The sequence below is a fragment of the Nannospalax galili genome, unplaced genomic scaffold (assembly GCF_000622305.1).
Source record: "Nannospalax galili isolate Female #2095 unplaced genomic scaffold, S.galili_v1.0 scaffold45, whole genome shotgun sequence".
Classification (NCBI taxonomy): domain Eukaryota; kingdom Metazoa; phylum Chordata; class Mammalia; order Rodentia; family Spalacidae; genus Nannospalax; species Nannospalax galili.
The window spans coordinates 1,769,517-1,775,516 of NW_008355775.1; the positions used below are offsets into that span (position 1 = coordinate 1,769,517).

General features: G+C 48.2%; 1 protein-coding gene across 4 annotated transcripts in view; it reads right to left on the reverse strand.

The window, feature by feature from the left end:
* Nucleotides 1-5,704, reverse strand: part of Vcan (versican) — a 116,503-nt gene extending 110,799 nt beyond the window's left edge. The window contains exon 1 of one of the 4 annotated variants that reach the window (XM_008853288.3): nt 5,135-5,704. The gene's annotated coding sequence lies outside the window, so the exon portion shown is untranslated. Of the gene's footprint in view, nt 1-3,083; nt 3,287-5,134 lie in introns of those variants that run through there. The other 3 variants (XM_017803242.2, XM_029556199.1, XM_029556197.1) reach the window with 3 other exon arrangements.
* Between the last annotated feature and the right edge of the window lie 296 nt (nt 5,705-6,000).

The window sequence follows — 6,000 nt, forward strand, 5'->3', positions numbered from 1 at the left end:
TTACTGGGAAATAATTTATTTTTAAAAAATATTTATTTTTAATATGTGCATGTGTGTGTGTGTCTGTGTGTCTGTGTGTCTGTGTGGCTATGTACTAGAAGGTGTAGATGTCCAAGGAGGCCAGAGGTGTCAGATTCCTCTGGAGCTGGAGTTACAGGCAGTTGTGAGTGGTCTTATGTGGGTGCTAAGAACCAAACTCAGGTCCTCTGGAAGAGAGGTAAGCATTCTTAACCTCTGAGCCATCCCTCTGGCCCCCAAAATAGATATTTTCTGACAGTTCTACATATTTACTCTTCTATGAATGACAGTTGATCAAAAGAGGTTTAGAAAGGATAATCAACAAACACTTTAAACAAAGGTCCTATCTCTTTATAGAAAACTACCCCTGGCATATTCAATTTTAAGAACTTAGCATCTTTTCTAAAAATCTATAAATTTATCTAAAATATAAAATCACACACACATATATATATACATATATATATGTATATATATATACATAAAATTTACCAGGAGTAGGTTATAAGGTTAAATTGCAAAATTCACTAACTTAACTGGTTCTTGGTCAAGAAATCATCTCACTGTCCCTTGTTCTCATTTCAGAGCATAAAGAGTACAGGCTTTGTGTTTCTGATGAAGCACAAACCTATGCAACAAGCAGCATATTTTTTCAGACCAGAGAAAGGAAGCAAGTAACTTCCTAACAATGAGTGTTTGTCTGTCTCCTAACTGATTTCTCTAGGTGGGTGGTTAAAAAAAAAAAAAAAAAAACCTACTATAAGCACCCATTCTTACCCTCAAAAGAACCATGTGTCTACAGAGGTTCTGTTCTTTCCAGAGCACTATGCCACTTGAAATGCAGTGTCTCCCTGAATAAAGTCAACAGAAATGTTTAAGCTCTAACAGGAAAGGAAAGTTTAGGTGTATGACCTAGAGGGGACAGAGTTAGTTGGTCTTTGTGCTCTCAAAGGCTCCAGGATACTCAATTACTGACCAATCATTAACCACAGTGTTTAAGAATAGGAATGTAAGGGAAGACAGAACAATGGGTACATCCTCCACAGTAATCATATTCAGCTTTGTGTTAGCTCTTTAGATTCTTTCCAAACAGACATTTACTAGAGCACAAATATAGGTAGCTTGGACTATCAAAGGTATTTGCCTGCAATTTGCAAAAGCAAAGAAAAAGAAGCCTAGCTGTCTGTATAAACATACATAAACCTGAGGAGCTTCTTTTTAAATTCCTTAAAGGGAAGAAATATGACTTATGAAGTTGAACTTCTTAAACTACCAAGAAAAACAAAACTGAACTGCATCAATTCTGAGTGATGGTTTCAAATCTCATCCTTCTTTCCATGGCTCACAAGAAGATTAAGGGCTGTGAACTTCCTACTCAAGGAAGTGATTGCTCAATTTCTTCAGAATCCATTGGAACTGTTTGTAGTACTAATAGGGGTAGGCATATGCAATTTGTCAAATATTCCTTTCCTAGTCAGAGCTCAGAACTCCAACTCAGGTCCCTTGAGACACCCTCCTTGCTGCCTTGCCCTTACAAGTTACACACTTCCAAACCTAGGAACCCACTCTATCTCAGAAAATCATTTGATGCTTTTATTAACATTTTCCTATCTGTATATTAAACTCAAAATATCATTTTGGGGGGTTTTATATGAATATTTTCACAAAAAGTATGAGACAGTTGTCAAATCATATTTAACACAATTTAGGCCACAGCTTTTAGAAGGAAACAAAAAGGAGAGAAAAAAATACCAATTAACAATAGAACCTAAGGTGACAGAGGAGGTCATTAACCCGACTCTTCCAAATTAGAACATGGAGAATTTAAAGTGTAGAAGTGTCTAGTTTGTTTCACCTCATCACACACACACACACACACACACACACACACACACACACACCACCCCCTGCCCCCAGGTTTTTGTTTAGCCGTTTAGTAAACTCGTGCTGAGCACCTATTTGGAGGTCTGCTCACTCAAAGGTGCTGTGCAAGAACCTCCAAGTTACAACTGCAACCTTTTAACTTTGTGCTTGAGGAAATATATCATTCCTCCTAAACAGCAGTATTACTTTTCCATTCTACACACTATGCCAGTATGAAACGTGATTAATCTTGTAGTTGACTAAAAATGATCTTTAAACAGACTTGAACCATTTTTAAATGGATACCTGGGGCAATCACAAACGTCCCGTTTTTATGCCGACAGTTTACTTGTAGTAAAATTTTACTTTCCCTCCTCTAAAAGCAAAAACCGTGTACCTTGAGCACCAAGAAACAAGGGAGGACAAAGTATTTAAAAGCCTTTCAGCATGAGCATTTGAGAGCTGTCTGGCTAGAAGTTGGGTTGGCTCCAGCTGCTGCCAGCCTTAGGCTATTGGTGCGTTCCGCCTGCCAAGGCCCCACCCGAGTCCGCCCGGCCCCGCCCCTCATCTCAGACCTAAGCTGAGCAGATCGCCCTTGCAGCTGTGCAGCTGTCTCCGAGCCCAGGAAGTCACACCCGTCTCGCGCCCTGAGCAGAAGCTGCAGCCCACGTGGCGGCTGGCAAACCCTGGCGCTGAAGGGAAAGCTGGTCGGGTCCCTCTCGGCCGCGCCCGCTGAGCTATGGAAAGCAGCCTTCCCCGACTCAGACTTGCATAGGCGGAGCCGGACTACTTCTGCTAGTGCAGCTCCCCCACGCTCCCATCCCAGCCGCAGGCACCGAAGCTCTTGTAACTGCTCTGAGCGGAAAAGAAAATGTTAAAAACCCGGACACGAAATTTCAAAGAAAATTTTGGAAACGGTCCCTTCCTGCCCCCGGCTATTTGCAAGCATCCTTCTCAGCTTTCCTTTCTTTTTTGCCTTTCCTCCACTGTCCTCTTTATTTCCCTATCTTTTCCTTTTCGTTGCCTCGCGGCGCTCTCCTTGTCCCCAATTTCCAAGTGTCCTGAAGTTGAGGAAGAAGTATAAGTTTTGGATTAGGGGGCCTTCTGCAATGTCCTGGACCGGGTCCCTAACAGTGGGTTCAAATGATCATGGTTCTTGGTGGGAAAAAAAAAAAAAAAAAAAAGCAAGTATTTGGCGTTACCTTTCTTAAAGATGCGAAAATTGCTCGTTAAGAACCCCCCAACCTGGCTTGGGCGCTAGCGTGTTTGCAGGCGTCACTCGTCGCCGCAGGCTGCTGGGAGGACTCTGCACTTCGAATGACCACATTCCCTTTCTTCTATCTCCTCCAAACCCCGGGATTCGTGTCGCAGATTCCAGAGTTAAAGACTAACTGCCAAAGGGAAAACCCGATTCTCCTCTCGTACGGTTGTGAAAGGGGTTCAGTGGGCCTTCTTTTTCTCAGCTAGTGCTGAATTCCTCCGTCAGGGGGAGCCCACGCCTACCACAAAAATCCCTATTCCTAGACATCTGTGTTCTGCAAGTCCCAAACTGCAGGCAGCTCGCAAGGAGCGCACCGCCCCCCTTACTCCTCCCTCCAGGCCAGCCTCCTCCGACCCAGAAGGAAGGGATTTCACACCAGCCATTCATTTGTCAGCCGTGGGGGAGGGGACGCCAAAGAGGAGAGGCGACCCGGAGAGGCGAAAGCAGGCAGAGAAGATGGAGACAGAGGAGACACAAAGATGAAGAGGGGGACCCAGAGAACGAGACTGTACTGCGGGGATACGCTAGGCGGTACAACTCGGTATCCTCCGGGGATATTTCTTCCCCTTTCCGCAGAATCGCCAGAGAACACGCGGGACATGCAGAGGTGCAGCTGGATCCGAGAGCAAATACTTTAGGCTATGACATTATTTTCCAATCCCTCTCTCCACTAACTCCCTGACCACTCCACGCCCAGTGACACAGAACAAGTCGGGACAGCTGTAATGTCCTGGGTCTGCACGCACCAGAGAAGTGGCTCCGCAGGGCCCACGCTTTCGTAGGGCACTGGGACTCTCCTAGCCCGGGCGTCATCGGAGACTACCCGCACGCTCTCTCAGCAACCACCCTACTGGCCAGTAAAGTTGCTCAACTAAAGTGGAGAACACGGAGCGGAGCGGGTGGAGAAACCGAAGGGCGCTGGGACTGCTGTAATCCAGGCGAGAGAACTGAACCCAGCGGTCCCTAATTTGGGTCTCCGTGCCACCTTTGTCTGGAGAGTGCTTTGGGTACTACTGGTTTGCTGGTTGAGTTGGGAGCGACAGTCCCCATTTCGCTTTTCAGGGCAAGGAGAGAGAAGGAGAGAGGGAGAAAGGGAGGGAGGGAGGAAGAAAGAAAAGAAAAAAGAAAAGAAAAGAAAAGAAAGAAAAGAAAAGACAGTAACGAGAATATCACACATCCCAGCTGGGTTAGGGGAATCTTTCCCGCCCAGGCGCCTCCCAGACCTCCAGGGTGCTCCAACAACCCCACCCCCATCCCCTGCTCCTCAGCGGCTCGCCCCAGCGCACCGCGCGCAGGACAAAAGAACCCAGGGGCCACTGGAGAGAGCTTTGACAGCGCCCAAGTCATCAAAGAAGCGCAGCCGGGGAACCCTGCACAATCCTTGCTGGACTGCCTTCCACATTGCCGACGGGTCACGTCCGGGGCTGCAGTGGTACCCAGCTGCCTTGTCAGGAGCTGCCCAGGAGTGGCTTTCCAGGAACCCGCCTCATTGACTACACACCAGGGGCCAGGGAACCAGGTGGTCTGGCCCAAAATGATTTCGGTGACTTGTATTTGGGCAAGCCTTGGGAGTTCCCATTCAAACTTTTTGCCCCAACCGTGTTAAGACAACAAAAATCAAGGTGTGAGGCGTCCCTCCCATTCTTCCTAGTCCAGATAGCACGACTTTTCTAGGATTTCTGTACAAAATCCCTTCCCCCTATTCGCTTTAGTCCTTTCCCCCACCCCACCCCTTGTTTCTTTTGTCTAGATCTTTTTCAGCACCAAGATCTCTCAGTATTCCTCTCTCCAAGAACCTTTTTTGAAAGTTACCTGCATTTTTTAGGTGCGGACATTTTCTTAACTTCACCCTATAGCTAGTGCTCTTACCTTTAATTAAAGCCCTCTTCCAATTGCAATGTACCTCTTCCCCCCCCCCAAGTTCGGCAGCTTTCCTTTCCCTGTGAGCCCCCCACCCCCCTTTTAAAGGGGGAACAAAAGAAATTCGATTACCTTGAAAGGCGGCTTATTGCAGTTTGGGGGAAATTTTCACCGCTCCGCAGTGCGAATGGGTTCCGCGTTGTCCCGCAGGTCTCATAGGAAGCGCGGTGGCCTGGGGCAGGATGAGGAGGGTGCAGGACTGTGTTAGAGATGAGGGAGGATGCGCCGCTGGTAAGCAGACCTAGGTTCCAGCGCCTGTCCACAGCACCTAACGTACGCGACTGTTGCGCCCGCACGCCTAGAGTTCCTCGCCCAGAAAGGCTTAGGGCAGCTCGCCTGCAAGTTCAAATGCGGGTTGTGACACCCATCATCATTATATCACTGTACCGTCAGCGCCGAGGAGGAGACTCAGCTAGGAGAAGGAGGAGGGAGAGGAGGAGGGTTCATTCACAGGCTCCAGCAGCGCTCCGCAGCCTCAGCCACTCCAGAGAGCCCAGGCTGGGATACAGGCGGAGGGGCGGAAAGGAGCTCCCAGTGCCGGCTGTAGGGACCGCCTGCCTCCTTCCCCAGTCACTCCCACCTCTCAGCTTTTCTTCCTGACAAGAAGTACCAATCGGCTAGGGGACAGTAGCGCTCCTCATTCAGGGGCTCTCTCCTAACAACGCGCTGGGCTCAAGGAAACCACAGCCTTCCCACCCTTCCCCACCTCCTCTTCCCCGCCCCTGGACTGCCCGCCCTGAATTAGAGGAAAGGAGCCTCCACTCTCTTGTGGGGCAGGCAAGCACGAGAACAATTGAGTATGGTTAGTTCTTAGGAGCAGAAGAACTCTATAAAATCAGCAGCGAACTTGGGTATAACGTGCTTATGCGCCCGCAGAGCTTGCCTGTCCCAGCTGAAGAAGTGTCAGGCTCAAGGCTCCTGCCAACCTGAAAGAGATA